This window comes from Prionailurus bengalensis, chromosome C2, assembly GCF_016509475.1.
Source record: "Prionailurus bengalensis isolate Pbe53 chromosome C2, Fcat_Pben_1.1_paternal_pri, whole genome shotgun sequence".
Lineage (NCBI taxonomy): Eukaryota > Metazoa > Chordata > Mammalia > Carnivora > Felidae > Prionailurus > Prionailurus bengalensis.
Window position 1 is genome coordinate 61,419,035 of NC_057350.1, and position 20,190 is coordinate 61,439,224.

General features: G+C 35.9%; 1 protein-coding gene across 5 annotated transcripts in view; it reads right to left on the bottom strand.

Annotated features, from left to right (window-relative positions):
- The window catches only part of ZBTB20 (zinc finger and BTB domain containing 20), a 785,615-nt gene that overhangs the window by 412,378 nt on the left and 353,047 nt on the right, over positions 1 to 20,190 (bottom strand). The window contains exon 2 of one of the 5 annotated variants that reach the window (XM_043595984.1): positions 14,486 to 14,574. The exons of 3 other annotated variants lie outside the window; for them this stretch is intronic. The gene's annotated coding sequence lies outside the window, so the exon portion shown is untranslated. Of the gene's footprint in view, positions 1 to 14,485; positions 20,124 to 20,190 lie in introns of those variants that run through there. One more of the 5 variants, XM_043595983.1, reaches the window with a different exon arrangement.

Sequence of the window (20,190 nt, forward strand, 5' to 3'; positions counted from 1 at the left end):
TACGCGTATCTCATGATTTTCTTGACACCATAAGTACTCCATCCCTCATACAAAAATACACTGAGCTTAGTCTGCTATAATAATCCAGTCCTGAGTTTCCACTTCTTCTCATATTCACCTTTATATTCTTAGTAATTGACTTTTATAATATTAAAATGATACATAATTTTAATTTATAATACAAGTTTAATAAAATACTACTCTTACTGGTTCATATATAAAGGCTCCAATCATTTATTTTGAAAAGAGGATTCTGTTGTTAAAAGAAATATGAAAAATCTCTGGATCAGAAAATTTGCATGAACTCTCCAATTCAAGGCAGTACAATTCTCATGCATCTGGCTCCAGAATACTCAATTTCTGAATTTAGTGACTTGCTGGCTTAGAACATTTCATACAGCAGATATATTGGGCCCAAACTAGATTTCATATACTGGTCATTATCCCTTCAGGCTTAAGAAAGATGGTATTTTTACATTGAGGAATAGATTACCATGAAAACATCATGCAACCAAAAAAGTCACCTTGTCTTAAGTTTACTGAGTACATGAAATTTACCAGATAGTCTTAGAAAGCCAGATCATCAGAATTTAATATATTAGTTTAAAATTTAACCAGTACTAACCAAAAAATAAGTCAATGGAAACTTCTTTATTTAAGGACTGCTTTTATTAATTATGTAATACATGGACATTTATTCATTTATTTTACATTTACTCAAAATATATATGTCAAAAGACTCCAGAAGACTTTTTTGCTATCTAACATTAATCAGTCATTATTTCATGTTAAAAAAAGAGTGAGCCAAAAACGACTTTTCACCACTACAGAGAATGAAACTAGCAAACCTGAGTTGAAAGATCCATTTTCCAAAACCTGAACCATGCTCTACCATGGAAATATTTCAAAATTTCTTAACACCGAAGGATATGTCAATAATAAATTGACTTCAAGGTCTTTTGTGGTCTCTACTATATAGTAGTCAAACTGGAATTTTGCATGTATTTATTTTTTAAAGGCTGTAACTTGTAAAGTACCATAGCATAAAGGTTACAGATGTACCTGAGTTTCTGTTTGAGCTCCACAGTCCTAGCTATGAGACCCTAGGCAAATTACGTAAGCTGTTTAAACCTCAGCCTTTTGCTTCCATAAAATGGAAGAAATAATTAAAATGCTGATTCTTGTAGATTTGTCAGAGGAATTAAACGTATAAAATAATGAATGAAAGTTGTTTAACATGTTGCCTAGAACATAAAATGCTCTTAATAAATATTAACTATATTTATTAAAATTGCTCAGCACCTAAAAGCCAGTTGTTTTCTGATTTTTCTTATAACCTGACTTTACTCATAATTAATTAACTACATGTTCTTCCCTTTAAGAATAATGTTCTATTTATGGGGCACCTGGGCACCTAGATGGCTCAGTCGGTTAAATGTCCGACTGCAGCCCGGGTCATGATCTCATGGCTCGTGAGTTCAAGCCCTGTGTCAGGCTTTATGCTGACAGCTCAGAGACTGAAGCCTGCTTCAGATTCTGTGTCTCCCTCTTTCTCTGTTCTTACCCGGCTCACACTCTGTCTGTCTGTCTGTCTGTCTCTCTCTCTCTCAAAAAAATATGTATTTTTTTAAAACATCAAAAAAAAATAATGTTCTATTTAGATTTCTTTTTCTTTGTTTCTAGAATGTTCTCTGATATGTTATCAGAGAATGTTATCAGATAGGATTGCAGGGCTTCATTTTGATAGTACTGTACTTGCTTTTCTTTGAATGCTTGTGTTATTTTCTTGTTCCTACTCAGTGATTTAAAAAGTAAAACTCAAAGAAGAACTAAAAATTATGAGGAATTTATTGAGACTAATGGTTATCAAAATTGGGCAAAAAAGAATGTTATTAAAAATAAATCACACCAAGGGAGAGCAGCTGATGACAGCAGCTGTGAAATGACTGTACATGGTGGGAATCAGTGAACCCCAAAGAAACAAAAGAAAAAAAAAAGGAAGGCCATGAAACTTACATGATTTACAAGGAAGGCCTAAGCTTAATGAACAGACTCTTTAGACTACAGGAGCCAGGGAAGTCATTTCTGGATGAATATTTGCACAAGACAGTAACACTGGAAGGACTGATATTCTCTGATCAAGTGGAAACTACTAGTAAGAAAAGAAAGAGAAATAAGACAAATGAAAATTTTTACTACATTTTATTTCATTACTGCTTTACCTGCACTGAGGGGACAACATCTTCATGTAATATACTGATATAGATGGGATGCCGGAAAAAATGCTTGGTGCTGATGGAAATAGCAATAAGGATGATATATTTTTAAGAGGCAAAGTTAGAAATTCATGGGCAAGACAAATTAAAGTTAGAACCCATTTGGCAGACATTGGGACAGGGTATTCTATGACACAAAAGCTTTTCTTAAATAGGACTCTAAGAATTTAGCCGTTTGAAAAACATTTCAAGTAGGCAATAACAAAAACAAAAACAAAAACAAAAACAAATAGCTGCTTTACTGCAAAGATGCATACAGGCTTATAACTTTTTGCCTTGTGCCTAGATATGGACCTGCCTCTCAACCTCCACAAGCAGTAAATTCAGTTAAAAACTAAAAATTAAGATGGTACTATAACATCATGCTTGAGAGAATAAAATATCAAGATGATGAGCAAAACCAGCTGAAATGGGACTAACAACTTAACCCAAGTCAAGGAAGCAGTCTACAGTGTTAAAACAAAAATACTGCTAAATAGAACCAAACATGCTACTCATGGGAACAACATGTGAATTTTTTTCCTGAGAATCTAAGTGGATAATGCCTATGAGATTACTCTAAATGTGTAGATTGTTTTCAGAATTGCCACTGTTTCCAAATGAAATTTAAAGACATTTTATGAACCATGCGAAACCTTATAAAAAAATGAAGTCTTTAAGCCAAAAACAAAAGGCTGGCCTAATTAGGAAAAGAAAATTTAAGTCAGTCACAAGTGTTAGATCACATTAATTCAGAGAGACATAGTCTGAAGTATTTCCATTAAAACCCTGATAGCTTCCTTTCTTGAGAAGAAATCACTCTTCCCTGCTAAAAAAAAAACAAAAAAAAAACAAACAAAAAAAAAAACAAAAAAAAAAAAAACCCAACTATGTTTAGTTGTAAACCAGTACTCAATGTATATTCACTTGAAATCTCCATGTAGGAAAAAAACAAAAAAAACCCCAAACCACCAAAACGCTTTCATCTCCATTCCAATATGAGCTATATAAACTTCTAAAATCATCTTAGAAAGAAAAACATCATTCTCTCTTCTTATTAAGTATTGTTGCTTTTTTCAGTATTTGGACATTTTAAAAATAACAATATGCAAGAGTATGATGTCATAGTGAATATAACCACCAGGTCAATATGATGATTTAATGTATGACTTTAAAATTGAGCTTTCCTTTAATCCTACTATTCTATAAATAACTGCATCATTCTGTCATGATTAAAATATCTTTTCATCAAATTTGATATAAATGCACTAGGTATGGTAAATATATTTCAGGCTTAAAATGGCAACAATGCAAATTGTATGATAAAGACTATATCATTGTCCCACTTTCATTTTGATAAAATCTCTTTTTTGGTGATATCATTTCATGTTAGGCTTTTTTGTGCTGCTTAATATTATAATTAATAATTCATATTTTTTCTTTCCCCTCTCACTCTGACAACTTTTATTTTTAATCGGTGGGCATGTGCCAAATTGGTTTGTTATTTATTTATAATGTAAAATGACAAGGAAATTGAATATGTGGAATAAGAGAGAGATTTTCTTTCATATGACAAAAAATTCTTAGCAATGGGATATTTCTTGCTTATCCTTATGGACTCAAGAATTTTCGAGGTTAGATCAGATGGCACCAGTACTTCATATGCAACATGTAATAGACATATTAAATGGAACTGTTCACTTATGTTTTTAAAATTCATTTTAGTTTTGTGAAGACAGCTGGGCACATGCATAAAAAAGAGAACAAAAAAATAACAAAATTTGTAAAAGACTCCTTATTCCGATAGATCCTATAGTGCCAAATTAAGTAAAAATTCTGACCAAACAGATCTATTTGTATTCTTTCCTAAATGCTAAAACATGCAAATTTAGTAAGAACAAACAGATAAAATTTTAAAGATATGGAATCTCCATTAAAACAAATAAAAAGTTCTGTCTTGCAGGGCTTTACAGAGCCTTAAATAATCCCTTCAGTTTTCCCCACAACCAGAAGCCACATAGTTTGAAGGCTAGAGCATTGAATGGCTATGACAGTAAATTCCGAGAATGGTCTCAAGGCCATCAGCAACCAAATCACCAGAGGAGCTAGTTAGAATGAAGAATCACAGGTCCACCCACGAACTACTGTGGAATCAGAATCTGTAGGGATATGACCCTAGAATTTGCAGCCAGCTCCTGAGGTAGAATTAACTTTGAGAACAGTCTTATGCCAAAAACCCTGCATCTTCCCCAGAGCTTCCCCTTGTCAGGTAAGCCTTTTCAATTCATCCTTTGAGTTGAACATTGGAGAATTCACATAACACAAATAATACGCTTCCTGCAAGATGTCTCCCATTTCTCCCATTAACTTAAAAACCATAGTCCACTGCCACTGCCCTGCTTAAGGCCCCTTCTCTCTGGCTCTACCTTTGTTGTCAACCTGTACAAAACAATCAGACTGTGACATCATCCAATTAGTCTCCATCATTTGGAACAAGAAACTTTTTCCCAAGGATTTGGTCCAAATTTCCATTTAAAACTTGATCATTAACAGACTGTATTTGTATCTAATATTGAACACTTAAAAATAACTTGATGACCTTAATTATTTTGATCGTTATTAACATGTAGGAGGTTGTAAGTTGACATTGAGCCAAACATGGGAACTGATGCACAGGGAAGTTAAATCCTTTAACCTTAGTTAACTCATTTAGTGGCAGAATCTGAACTAGAGCATGTACATTCTAACATTATACCACCGTGCCTTTCAACCTGCTCCTTGAGCAAACTTTCTCCTGCCTTTATAGAAAATGCCTATTTTATGGGCTCTGTATCTCTGAGATATTTCATTTAGACTTTGTGTACGTGGTGTTTATCTTTCAAAAATGAATTATGAAAAAAATTTACTGTAGGATTATATAATCTGGGGTGGTCGAGTTAAAATGGCAATAATAGTGATGCTGATGCCAGTCTTGTGAGGCACTATCTCTGACCCGATAATAGCTCACTTTTAAAAAACTTAAAAAAAATCATTTTGAATTTCCATAATTCACTTTAAGGTTTGGTGCTAACATGGATTTAAGAAAGAAATATAACTGCTGCCATGTTGAATGTGTATCAAAAAAAGCTACTAATAGTCTTGACTACTACTTGGTTAGCTATATTTCACTATTTGAATGTAACTATGGAAAGTGGTGTTCTAGAATCTCATTCATAATAACTACCATATAACAAAAGGAAATAGAAACTATTAGCATAGGTATAATGTTAATGAACTGGTGAGTTTTCAATAGAGATTTATCAGACCAGATTATTTGAAAATGTTCCCTGTCTATAGGAAGAATACAAGGCCCTCCCCCCACACACATACACACCCACACATGAGCATATCAAAATTATTCATATTTAAGTTTCCAGGGAAGAAGACCAATAAATTTGTTTGTCAAGAACTTTTGCTTAAATGGTATTATAGGACCTTTTACAAATGGAAGTTCATTCAGATTTTAGTATACTCTGATCCCTGGTGTTTAGGGCAGGGGGTGAGCTAAGGAAAGGAGAGTAGGCAGAGAATGTGTGTGTTGTGGGGGCTTGGAGTGTGTGCAGTTGTGTGAATTTAAGTATCCTGAATTTAATGAAGAAAAATTTCATTATTCTGTGTTTATATATCTTTGTGTGAAACAAGTACTTTTCTCCATAACTGGAGTTTACATAGGCTCTATCATAACACCCTTTGAGAATCCCTTGAAACATCAAAATGGATTTTTCCAAATAAAAAATCCCATGATTTAGCTTTATTAACATCTGAATGAATGTTTCCATTGAGTTGTCCAGAAGAGGGACTGAGTAAGGTTTAGAGAGCAATTTTTTTTTCATGATGATTGGTAGCAATGTTTCCCTTCTATCAGAAAGCAAGCTATAGACATACAAAGCATTAGATATACACCTAGATAAAAGTAATATTGCAGAATCCAACTGGTATCCGAGAGGTGAGGACAGGCTGAGATGGACTCCTTGGCTTCCTTATGTCCAAAAATTTTCTGTTTCCTTATTTCCTATGGTTACCACCATGGAACATGTTAAAATCTCAGTAGGGACTCTGCTTCAACTTTTCCTTTCAAAACACAGTGAAAAAGCTTAATGGAAAAAAAATGTCCTTCCTATCTCCATGCCAGGCACAGTGTAAGATCCACAAACTTAAAAGCCAGGCAAATAGTCTTTTATGTGCCCCAAAGCTCGGCAAGTGACCTAGTGCTACAAAAATTCCCAAATAGGCATGTGACCTGACTAATGTGTGCTGTGAGATGAGTCAAGGAAAATGGAACCATCTGTACTTTTATTGGACAGTCAAATAATTCCCCTCTGTCCATCCAAAAACATAATTGGATACTTTAAGGAAGAAACAAGGGGAGTTTTTTCAAAACATCTAATTTTTTAAATTGGTGACATAAAATGTTCTGAAGTGTATAACCTAGTCAACATAGACACAGATAAGCCAATAGGTTTAAAAAAACCATGGCTGCCTTTAAAAATTGTTATTACTCAACTGTATTAAAGCTTCTTTAAGACTCATAGGAAGAAATCAGGGAGAATGAAGGGAATTGAAACTGTAATCTTTAAGAAGTAGGGTATGGGCACCCTTCCTCCTCTGTGACAAAATCTACCAATGATTGAACTCTCAGAGTGGGTGATGGCAGAAAACAGAGCAATCACCTGGAAGGCCATATTGTTGTACATGTTTACAAAGCTTTGCCGTTTATTTCTTAAGCATATTTGTCAACCATACATCACACCTCCATTACCCCATATGGGAATTACAGTGGATTTGTTCTATTTTTCAAGTTTTTAGTATTGATACGAAGGACGAGGACAGACTAGCAATAGTTGGTAAAATATAATAATAAAGGCTGAGTCTGTCAAAGACTGCACCTAACAAAATATGCGTATTTAGGAAGTGAAAGGGCCTGATGGAAAGGAGTAGGATACTACGGGTAAGGTGACAGGCAAGCATCTATACAGAATCCTAAAATATCTGTCTTCCATTTCATAAATTACTCTCTCACTGTACAGATTAAGAAATCAAAGTGCACTGTAACATTGGCTAACATGTAAATAGGTCCATACCATAGGCCAGGAACTATGTTAAACATTTAAGTGCATCATCTCATTTAATTCTCACAAATATCTTACAAGGCTAGTGTTATTATTTGCATTTGACAGATGAGAAAACTAAAACTGACAGAGATTAAGTAACTTGTTCAAGTTTGCACCGTAACTGAGTGGAAGCACCAAGAAAGGGATTCAGATCTAATTTCAAAATCCAGGCTCTTTAAGTGCTAGGCCTGTAGTTTTTAACCCAGATTACACATTAGAAACATCTGGAAAGCTTTTAAAAACTTCGGATGCTCAGACCCTACCCCCAGAACAGTTAATCCAAAGTTCTTGCACATGGGGCCCAGACATGGGTGTCTGTTTCAAAGCTCCCCTGGGTGACTGTGACCCACAGCCTGGATTGTGAACCATGGCACTATGCTGTCCTGCCCTCTGTGAAGATCAGCAGACCCATGCCAGGGTGAGGTAGCACTAGAAACAGGGTCCTCAACCTCTTTGCAGTGGCTTCTCCCCTTCCCCAACATGTATTCCTCACCAAATTCATCCATCATGACTACATGAAGAAGTAATATACATGTGGAAACTTTTACAAAGCACTGTCACAGCAGAATATGGTCACAAGTCCACCAAAAAGAACCCGTTCATATCTATCTATGGGCTATGATGAATGAACACAAAGAAGAGTCAAGTTTATTACTCTTATTCCCAAAAGGGAAGTATAAGGCTGGCCTTAAAAGCCCTTCATAGCAAAGCAAGTCACTAAATTTTGGAATGGCCCCTTCTTCTCTTTTCACAAATCCAATAAGAATAGCTACTAGATCCAAAGGGGGAAAGATCCAATTACCACTCCTTTACAAAGCTATTTCACTGAGGATCTCAAGGCAACTGAAAGTCATTCAAAACATAAAAGCAGTAGAACTAAAGAAAAATGTGTGCAGTGGAAAGACAGTAAGATTTCAAGTCAAAAGTCCCAGGTTTTTGACTGCATTCTGCCACTTTACTGCCATGACTTGAGATCACTGGGCCTCGGTTTCCTTTTCTGTACTTAAGCTACATCTCCCTTAGTGTAGTGATTTTATAAGTGTGGTTCCCACCAGCATCACCTGGGAACTTGTTAGAAATGCAAATCATCAGTCCCTACCCTAGACTCGGAATCAGAAACTCTGCGGGGCGTGGGGTGGGGTGGGGTGGGGTGGGGGGTCCAGCAGTCTGTGTTTTAACAAGCCCTCCAAGTGACTCTGACACATCTACTTCCATAGGGTCGTTGCCTAAGGATAAGAGGAACTTGTACATAAAATTGTTACTTTTCATTACTGTCTGCTTAAGTCAGAATTCTCAAATTCTCTTGCAGAAATATTTAGAGAAATAATGTTATAGTCTACATTAGTTAGATTAATAACCTCAATTCTGAATTTCACTTTGAGTGTGTAGACGAGGCACAAGTCAACCAGAGGTTATGCAATTAGCTTGGAGTCAAAGAGAAAGCAAGTTGTAGAACTGAGAAGGAAACCCCAGAGTGAACTTGATTTTAATTCAATCAAACTGTTAAGGTACCAACCACGCACTTTCATCTATAATCACAATGAACCTTTTTATAAACAAATCTCTATCTTCTTAGCTTAAAAAAATTTTAACAGTGCCTTTTCAAATTTTAAAATGGATTGACTTCTATAATTAGGGGCTAAAGGCAGCTCTGGAAGCAATAAGAAGTCCCAAGCTTTCTATAGTGAAAAAGGGCAATTGCCCAGACCGCTCTTTGTGTGAAGTGCAGACAATACTCCCCTTGCTCACCTCATAATTCTGATTACTGCAACGGTGGAAACCATGATAAATAAAAGTGCATATCTAGCAGTTGGGTTCAATCTCTAATGTTTCTATAATTATTTCTGTAATATTATTATTTGGATAAGATATATCATAAACTGGATTTTAGGAGATGCTTTGGAATGGTTTTCTTCCCCATGCTTCTGTCAGAAGCACTCTATTTTTTTTTTTTTTGCTGTAATTTATCTGATACAGCTACTAAGATGCTTGATACTTTTACATGCAAGGGTGCAGAAAAACAAAGACAGGGAATGGGCTGTTAATGAAATTCTCTGATTGTAAAAAGCACTTTGCAATGATCAGGTGGTAAATAATAATAAGAGGAAATAACATAAAGTGCCTAGATGCCATAGCAATAGTCACTATATAAATGCAGAAGAGATCAGACATGAATAGAATTTGCATTTTATGCAGCTTCTGTGTGTGTATATAGAATATACAGTTGCTAATTTTTCCATAACACTGGTAAAATATTGTTCAAAATCTATTCTTGCCATCTTATCACTTTAAAAGACATCATATAGAAACACCCATCTGTCCTAATGAAATGGGAAATGTGTTCAAAGAGACTAGAGAAAGAGCCTCTTTGCACACAGGGGAAAAAAAGAGCTCAAATAAAAGGAGTGGATGAAGAAGAAATAGTAACACTGGTAGAACAGCTTTGGAGACTTGCACAAAGGTGATCTTTGAGAAACACAAGGGATGAGTGACTGTTAATGTGTGGCAGAAGGGCTACAATGAAGATATATGGTCAGACACCAAAAATAGAGATATGTGCTGTCTCTTTCCTGGGCTGTTTTTACAATGGTGGTTCTTTTTAAATGGAATTGGGGAGAGGGCGTTTTCTTTGTTGTTATTGCTCTTGAGTTTAGCTACATCACTAACAGCAACTCCATACCAGATTTTTCCAACAGTTCCCTGACCTCTCAGTGCTTCTAATGAACTGCCTTCGATTTTGATGTTATTTTCCCTTCGTACTTGTTCATATCCATGGCCCATTCATTAGGTATACTAAATCCTAGTCCATGATCACTTTACTTTTGAAGACATGGAGAAGATGCTAAGAGTTGGGGGAGATTCTTTTAGACATAGGGCAAGAGTCTGATCCGGATTCCGAGAAAGCAGAGACCTTGATAAAAAGACCACTAGCCAAATAATACCGAGCACTGAAAACTGAATCAGCCAAAGTACACAATTCTCTCCCTTCCTTTGTCCTCTTTCTTTGTCAAATAAAAGATTGTTTCTAAAATCTTTTCTGCCTCTGGTCTTAAAAAGCAGGATTGGACTTGCACATACAGCTATATTTCAAAATATCTCAAATTTCCAACTTGGAAGAAGACACGTAAACTTTCTCAGAGAAAGAGAAAGCAACTCTGCATATTCACAAAACTTTCACTTATTTCTAGAATAGGAAAACGGAGAGATCATTACCAACATAAGAAAGGAGTAATAATATTATTAACAATGATATTAATACAAATACTTGGGATCCTAGAGCATGTTTTATCACAAAGATTCACCTGTATTAAGGGAGACTCCAGGACAAGGAGGTCGTTAAGGTTATATTTCTATCTTCAAGATTCAGCCCAAGTCAGACTCTCCGGAAAGCTGTAAATGCTCTCAGAACAGACCTTAGTAATGAGATTGGAACGAACGCTGGGACTGTGGCATAAAAGCATCTTCCTGTCCCTTGTTCTAAAAGTTAACTATTAAACCATATGTTGTTCATCCTGATTTGTTTTACTCAATTCTAGAAACAAGGACACTCTGATCAGATTGCCCTGGGCAACTGAATACCTCGTGAAACCTTTTTGAAGACAGTGTTCTTCCAACCAATGCTACCGAAAGGGCTTCTATTATCAGACTATCAATTCTGTACTACTGGTGAAGGATGGAAAGTATCTTCTTTTAAAGAACAAGTTCTTTCTCTCCCTGAGTTTTCTGCTTTTAGTACACTTAACATTTTAATTACTTGATCTCCCTACCCACCCCCATTCCCTTTTTTCTACTTTAGTTTATTCTTTTAATTATTTACAGACTTGCTTGTCTGGACACTTCATTTTAGTAGAACTTGGTTGATTTTTTTTCAGCACCTTTTAGTGGAATGCAATAATAGACGCATAGAGAAGGAATTGGTCTTAATGGTATTTTTAGTTTTCTTTTTTTTTTTTTCTGTGACAGAAATCTTTTCCCCTTATTGATTTTCCCCCGTGGACTGTCCACTCTACAGCTTGAAATGGCTGCAACCGTGTTTGAAAAATTGGTCGTTAGTCACTGTTCAAACCATTTTTCAAAACAGCTCTTGCGAGCCCCATTTTACTCTGTTTCAAGGACAGTTTTGTTAGGGCTGGTTTCGTTTTCTTTGAGGAGTCATGCTGGCAAAGAAACACAGTCTAGAACTTTGCTTTTAAATGTGGTATGATTGGGATTATAACCATATTGAATCTATATTCAAAATATATTACATTGAGTCTGTGCAGCTAAAAGGAAAAAGAGGTCGTAAGTCTTCAGTATTTTTCATAAAGATGAACACCAAGGGATGCAAATGTTAAAGTTTACCAAGCACAACATGATATCTCGCTGTTGGAAAGATATTTTCTCGTGCTCAAAATTCGTTACGGAGTGGGGTGGGAGGGAGGGGTCTGTGTGGTTCAATCGGTTAAGCATCCAACTCTTGGTTTTGGCTCAGGTCATGATCTAGCATTTTGAGAGTTCAAGCTCCACCTTGGGTTCTGTGCTGACAGTGCAGAGCCTGTTTGGGATCCTCTCTCTCTCTCTCTCTCTCTCTCTCTCTCTTTCTCTCTCTCTCTGCCATTCCCTGGCTCTCTCTCCCAAAATAAATAAATATTTAAAAAAATTCATTGTGGGAAAGATATCTATATGAGGAATTTTCCTCCATGTTTTTAATACTATCTGTGAATATGCCTTATATCTATGCAATATCTATGCAAACAGCATGAAAGGAAGTCCATTTTGAATACAGCAAAAAACAGCACTTTCCTATGCTAATCTTCTAAAACAGTTAATTTTCACTTGTATTTCCAGGACTCAATGCTCTCCAGAGAAGAATAAAAGTTGAAGAATTTGGGGATCAAGAGAAAGGTGAAAATAGGCAAAGGTATTCAGCTTCATAGAAAATGACAATATTTGTTTAAAAAGAAGATTTGGGGCCAAGTTTGACAGTGATTATTGATAAATGCATAATATACCTTGCTGAATCTTCAAAAAGTGAAAGAATGAAATACTTACCTCATTTCAAATTTAGAGTAATAAAACATGGTGAAGACACATACCAAAATTGGCAATGGCTCAAGTTTGAGAGAAGGACATTGAAACGTTTGCTGTGACTGGAGGAGAGGCAAACATGAGAGACGCAGCCTGGGAAAAACCTCATACTGTGCAATCCAAAACTTGGCATTGGACAATAAAGTTTTCCTATTTTTCTTTTTAGGGACATATCTGAAGAAAGATGATTCCAAGGTTTTTGCTATTCTTTTTTCTTTTCTTTTCTTTTCTTTTCTTTTCTTTTCTTTTCTTTTCTTTTCTTTTCTTTCCTTCTATTATTATTATTATTATTATTATTATTATTAATTATTTTAGCTAAAATTTCACTCCAAGTTCTGGGGAAATTTCAGGAGCTCCTCTTAGAAGAACTGACCCAAATGAAGTAAGTGGTACAATAATACACTAAGCCAATCTATGCTAACCCCCAAGTCCTTACTCAAAGCAATGTCTCAGGGCTCAGAGTGCAAACTGGCACCTCATGGTCCAACTGCACAAGGGCAAATTAGAAAATCAGGCCTAAGTATTACCCTGAAAAATAACGATTCTCAATCTGAAAGGGAGTCCTACCAAGTCTTTACTGTATGCAGAAACTGTGGCTAAATTATCTCTATTTTCATTGACTCTATGGAAAAAGCAATGTGCCTTTTTTTTTTTGGTATGTATTTTCCAAACTGTAAACTGTAAAGAGGCATCTAAAAGCGGTATTAGTGCTCAAAAGAGAAATATATAGATTGACAATGAATGGATTAAAAATGTATTAAGTGTTTGCTTTAAAAAAAATGCTAAACATTATGGTACTACTACTACTAATCCTTCCAGAAAGTTGGTGGGAAAAGGGTCTATGGAATACAATTGTTGACAATAACCAGCAGATTTTAATTTTAGGAAAAAAGACTAGGACAAGTCACAGAAGGCTTTTCACCAGAAGTCAAAAACCCTTGGTCTATGCACCACCCATTTTAAGCTCCGGTTTCTTCAGAGCTAGTAATAACTTGTCTCCTAAAGCCAAAGGAAGCACTCCAGAAAGCTGCCTGGATTCATGTGCCTCACCCTTCTGGAGATCCAGTGAACCCATATCTTGGGGTTCATATTTCTATTAAAATCATAACACAGTAAAATCTCATCGCCACTTTGTTTGCTTTGATGAAATTGGCCATGCCCCCAATTAAATTATACGATAACCTTCTCTCCCACTCCCAACAAGGTAAACATAAAACCAGGCACAAACATTTGGTAATGGAGAAAGGATGGATTTCAGAGTCTTAGAACCTTGAGTTTGTATCCTATTTCCACCCTTTAATAAGTCATTTAACCTCTCTAGGTCAAAGTTTTCTTACCTATTAAGTAAAGATAATGGTACCTATCTCACAGGATTGTTTTAAAAATTAAAAGTAAAATGCTTGGTGTAGAGAGGTCACTCAATAAAAGGCAGCTGAATCACTGCCTGCAGTAAATCCAGATAAAACATATTTAGGCACACTATTGCTCTGTGAGGTACATCTGGTATCCACGCTACAAAATCCATCAAGACGAAATAATTTGGTCATTTTAACAATACTCTTCAGAGATTCTTTTTTTTTTACTCTTCAGAGATTCTTAAATGACATTTCCCCAAAGCCAAGACAGCTTAGAGTTACATAGAATTGTTGCATTTAAAAGGGGGCTTTATTCAGTTCATAAAATAGTGTATCTAGTCTTGTCCCCCCAAATCTAGGATCAGAGAGACCATCAAGCGCAAAAGATAAGAGAGACGTTTTAAAACCAGGTTTTTTAAAAACTATGGCAGGAAATGACTGCAGCTGATCAGGATGACAGGAAGTGCCCCCCCCCCCCCAAGTCAAAGCAACGTGGATTAGAAATCTGCCCTGCAGATGAAGAAGGATGGCATGACACTCTAAACACTTGCAAGGAATGGAGGAGGAAAGAGCAATATTGAGTCCCAGAAGACTGTAAGTTAAAAAGTGATGGAAACTCTGACTCTGACGTGAGAGGGAAAGGCTCAAGAATACATACCTGTGGGAAGAAAAGCAGTGAGAGCAAAATTCCTAGGAACTGAGAAGCAGTTAGGAGTAGAATCCTTAAGTGGATGTTCCAAGGTGGTGCTAGATTCAGAAAATACAAATATTGATGGGTTAAATCAGGACTGAGGAAAATATAAAACCAAATATGGGCAGCTCGGAGGGAAAAAAATAGGCAGCTTGGGACTCAACTGTCATCACAATTCATTTGTGTTTCACATCCCACTGTTTGTGACATTAACAGAATTTCGAATTTAGCAATGAACTATTTTTGTATCGTGAATCTCTGCAGCCATTTTCCATATGTAGCTACCACTGCAACTAGCAATAATAGCCTTTTGATCTTTAAAATACTTCCAATTAATACTATTCAAATTAGGGGTCACCCAAGAGTTTCTCAAGTTAATTCACTTTTTCTCCTATTTGAAGCAGAGTGTTATCCCTGCTCTTTATTTGCATCAAGTCCAAATTATTTGACTATTTTAGTAACAAATTCTTTGGTGGCTTTTGCTTTTATTGTCACTTTTTTTTCAAAAGATAAAGTTAGTTTTAGATTTTTGAATTCTATTTTCATTTCACTAGAAGAGCTAAAGCAAATTTTGCATTTGAAAAATGCAAATGATTTTGCATTTGAAAAGGTAAAGTTTACGCATAGAGTTCCTACTGTGTGTCAAACATTAAGCAAAACAATTGTAAGTATTAGTATTTTTATATTAACACGTATGAATTATAAATTTATTATATGATGAATTATATTCATTGTACCCAGGACTGTTATGTTTTCTTGTTGTCATTGCTGTCACTAGTGGATATCATTTACTGAGTTACCCATTATGTTCCAAGAGCACTTGTAGGCACTATACACCCATACCATGGAATGAGCCCACTATTGCTCCATTTTCCACTTGAGCCCTTAGACCCAAGAAACAGCACATCCAAGAGCATGCAGTTTGAATGGTAGAGGCAATGACCAAAAACATGGCTGTGCAAGTATGGAACCTGCATTCTTTTTCACTATGTACGTCTTCCTTTCATACAGAGGCAGGCCTACAGTTTTAGAAAGTTACCATAAAGTGTTGTCAAGATTGCATACAACTGCTTTTTTTCTAATACATTGTTATTCCCTTGTGTTGTCATTCTCTTAAAATCTTTTTTGCATTTCCACAGAACACCTACACTGATGTGCACATGTCTTTTCTTATAAAATGTAATTCAATTTAAACAATTCTTTAAGCGCCTACTATGTGGTACATGGTAGGCTAGATATCTTTGTTCACTATCATGTTAAAATGCAGATCTACAATGCAGAATCTTCTCCTTCCTGAAGATGCCTCTTTAGCTAAAATTGTCTTTCTCATCTTTTTCAGCCACTGATGGTATAAAGAAATGTAGCACTGTGTGAAAAACATGAGCTTTGGACTTAAAAGTTCCTTTTAATAAAACAAACTAGTTAGTCACAAATTGTTGAAACAAAATCTGTAACATGAAGGTCATTTAAGGCAGATTTAAACATCATTTCTACCTAGAAACAGAAAATTAGTCTGCATAATGTCATTTATCTACTGAGCTAAATTATATTATAATTTTCAGCTATAAACCCAGATTCTTAATGTGTGTCGCAAAGATGATATCTCTGACCTACCCCCCCGCCCCCAGTAGGAAATGTGTTTTGAGTTGTTTTGTCAGTAGTGATAATGGAGTTGCACTGGACAAAATATATTTTTGGCAACTTTTCTTGATAATGAAAATAACTGTAATAGTAATAATAATAATAATAATAATAATCAGCATCATAACAATAATAGCATTTGTTGAATACTCTACTATGTGCCAAGTACTGTGATTAACACTTTACACACACTATCTTATTCAGTTCTGAAAATATCTCACAAAGTCATTAAGTATATACTGTTGATAATCCAATTCAACAGAGAAAAACACCGAGACACAGAGAGGTCAAGTAACTTGCACAAGACCATACAGATGGAGAAACAGAGCCAAAATTTGAACCTAGTGAGTCTGACTCTCACAACTACATTAGGTAGGGGTTAGGGCAGGTGCTCTGATGTGTGTGCAGGAGAATACTGCATTTGTGCCAGTCTATCTACATCAACGAGAACGGGATCCAGCTGGTTTATAAGCCCAAATCTGAAGACAGCGAACAAGAGTTACAATTTGAGTTGCTGCTATTCATACTGCCTGCTAATTAAAATGCTCCCTTCTGAGACGACAGTGGCCGGTTGGCATAACCCTAGAACATAATACATGTTCAAAAAAGTATCTGCTGATTGTTAACAATGGTTTCTCTAGGTACGGAGTTAATAGGTGATTTCCCTTCCCACCTTCTTTAAAAAAAAATATGTTGTCCAATTGTCAAAAATATTTTCACCAAGGGCATATGTTACTTAGGTGATCAAGTGAAAAATTAGAGCTTTACTTTAAAAAATTCTTTTTGTTTTGTTTTACTGTTAGATTGTTAGTCTCAGTTAAAACATGACTCCCTCTGGGAAACCTTTCCTGTTGCTCTACTCTGATCTATTCTAGGACAGTACTCCTTACTCTGTCGTCCATAGAACCCTATCAAAGCTACATACTACTGCTAAGTGTCTTTTCTACCGTTAGTCCTGTGAAGACTGACCCCAGAACTTATTTACCTTAATTTAGACCCCTGGGCATCTAGGGTGACTTGCATTCAGTTCATTAAAAACAAACAGACAACACAGAACACATACACACACACGCAAACACACACACACACACACACACACACACACACACCATGAACAAGCAAAAAAAAAAAAAAAAAGAAAAGAAAAAGAAAATGAAAAAAAAAAGATCTTGTGGTTGACTGCACACTTTTTGGTCCTTGCTTTCTCCCTTTACATTATATACCGGTCTCCCTAAGAAAAGGCTTCCCAGAACTAGGAGTATGCTGAATTGTCTTCTCTGTTTATGAAGTTTATAAATGCATTAAGGTAGATGGTAGGTAGATAGGTAGGTAGGTCAACAGATAGATTCACACACAGATTCATACAAACACATTCTGAAACATCATGAATATAATTGAAAGTCATGGCAAATGCAGTAGGCAAAGTCTCAAAAATGAAGCATATTTTTTCATATTTATATTACTCTACATTTTACATTTAGCAATTTTACTTTCTATCACTAATATCCTACATACCCTAATATAAAGTTCATGAAGGTGTAAACTTGATTTTATTCACCACTGTATCTCTGGTTGTTAGAAGAGAACATGAACTAAATATTCAGTGTGTGTTTTTAAAAAAGGAAGAAAAAACGATATAGAAGTTCTCACAATATTTCTCATATTGTTCTGGAAATAATAAAAGGGGCGGGTGTTTTCGGTACTCTTCCAGAAAAACATGAATCAGCAATGAGATTGCAAGCTCTCATCCTGTTCCTCAGACCCAACTACCCAATTTCTTCATGGACAATATGTCCCTGCTAGCCTACTGATACCCACTTCTGAGACTTGGGGGAAGAGTACTAGGTGAGAGCAGCTTGAGACCCTCCATAATTTGTCCTGCCTACCAACTAGAGAGGCTGCTGCCATATAGACTCCAGTATTTCCTACCCATCAGCTGAGCCCCGAGAGGGGCAATGGAAACAGACACAGAAGTCCTCATATTGTCAGGTACACTCACTAACGTATTTCTTCCCTCCTCTCAAAGAGTATAGTGGTAACAAATCACTGAGTGGCGATGGGAGAAATGGAATTAGAAGGTCCCAGTGATACCTCCCATCTCACTCCTGGGGGATACAATCTCTGCTGACAGGGAAGATGGTGGACCCTGTAAGCCTCACTTATGTTTTGCAGTTTCCAAATTGTAGCAGGATTCTTCTATATGAAATTGCTGCCAGCAAATGTATACTTATACTGATATGATACAATGTAAATCTTGAGTTTTGCTCAAGAGGAGATTCTGTGGCAATTCATACTCACCCTAGTATGGAGAAGAAAATATTCTAGTGATAATAAATTACCCTAGATTATGAGTTTTTGCAGATAACAGACTTTCCAGTTCCTATACATCTTTGTATGTCTAGTATCCAGAGATACAACATATGACTTACCATATAGTAGTTTTCAACAAATGGTATCTAAAAAAATTAAATAATGTTTTATACAACTCTGAGATATGGCTTAAAGGGTTCAAAAAATGCAGAGTTTTTCTAAGCTTGATCTTTCCAATTTTATTAGCAGGTAATCATCACTTATTAAATTGAACATGCATTAGTGTTTTAGTTAGTGTTAATATAATAAACTCTCATAAACTGTGGTATGGAAATCCTCCCATTTTATGCTCATATACCAGAAATTTTACAGTCAAAATCTCAAAACACTGGTTTACAAACTGAGTGTGCATAGCTAAGCTGGGCAGCTTTCTAAATTATAGATCTCTGGACTCCCTCCTCAGAGCTTCTAATTCAGAAATTCTGTAATGAGGCCCAGGAATCTTCATTTTGACAAGCAGCCTAGCAAAGGCTAGGTCCTTGGACTATTACTGTGGGTTGAGTTACAAAGATAATGTGAAAAAAAATCCTTATGCTTCACCTTTTCAATATGGAGAAAAGACTAGCCTATTCAATGTGACTTAACCATCAAATTTACCTGTGAAAAGACCATGCAGTTTGCGAAGACTTTTGAAAATGAACCAGGGGAGGATGCAAGGGCAAGAAACATTACATTGTAAGCTAGAAGAGTTTCCTCTGAAAACTTGACAAAGATTGGCAGTGAGCTTAAAGTAAAAGGGGAAGAATGTCAGCAGGGCAGCAGCGTTTCATGACCAACTTAGGGAAGCAATGCTGATTCAAGAGGTTTATTTGATAAAATGTGTTTTAATGGCTATTATAAATGCTGGTGCCTTCCAAATCTTTGGTTTACTAATAAAATATACATGTACATTTATATGAAATAATTTTTAAAATTCCCCCCTTAACTCCCAATTTGCCATAAGATCTTGGTCTTGCCAACATCACTGCACTAATCATAGCTTTTTTGCTCCCCTAGAAACTCATCCTCTAGGATTGAAAGGAGATTAGTCTACTTCTCCACACATGTCCCAGGGAAGGTATGGCTTCTGCCTCTGTCCTGGCGTTTAGGTCTCCACAGCCTATAATTGTTTTCAAGAGGAGTTGTCTTACCAGTGAGTTCTCTAAAAACTCAGGGTCGGTCATTTTTTACAAGCTCTAGCAATCAATGAGGGAATTTATTTTATATTCTTATGAACGTTGGAAAACCTGTCATGGTTTTCTCTTTGTTTTGGCTGCAAGGAAGTTTAAAGACAAATGTATAGCACTTCCCTGAATGTAATTTGTACAGTGACTTCACTCCTGATTCCACTTTTATGTCCTTGCCCTTGTTTATGGTTTTGTTTTGTTTATCGTTCTTATCTACTTCCAATTCATAGATTTCACTGTACTGTCTATTTCGTTTCCTTTGTCAGCCATTTTAATTCCCTCATGGGAACAGGAGGCAGAAAGAAATGAAGAAAACAAAACAAAAAGTGTGTGTGTGTGTGTGTGTGTGTGTGTGTGCGCTAGGTATATATATATATATATATGTACATATATATATATATATATGTCAAACTCACTCAAAATTAAAAAAAAAACTAGCCCCCTGAAATAATGGAAATATTTTGTAGTCTTTGGGCTAAGAGGTTCACTAGATTA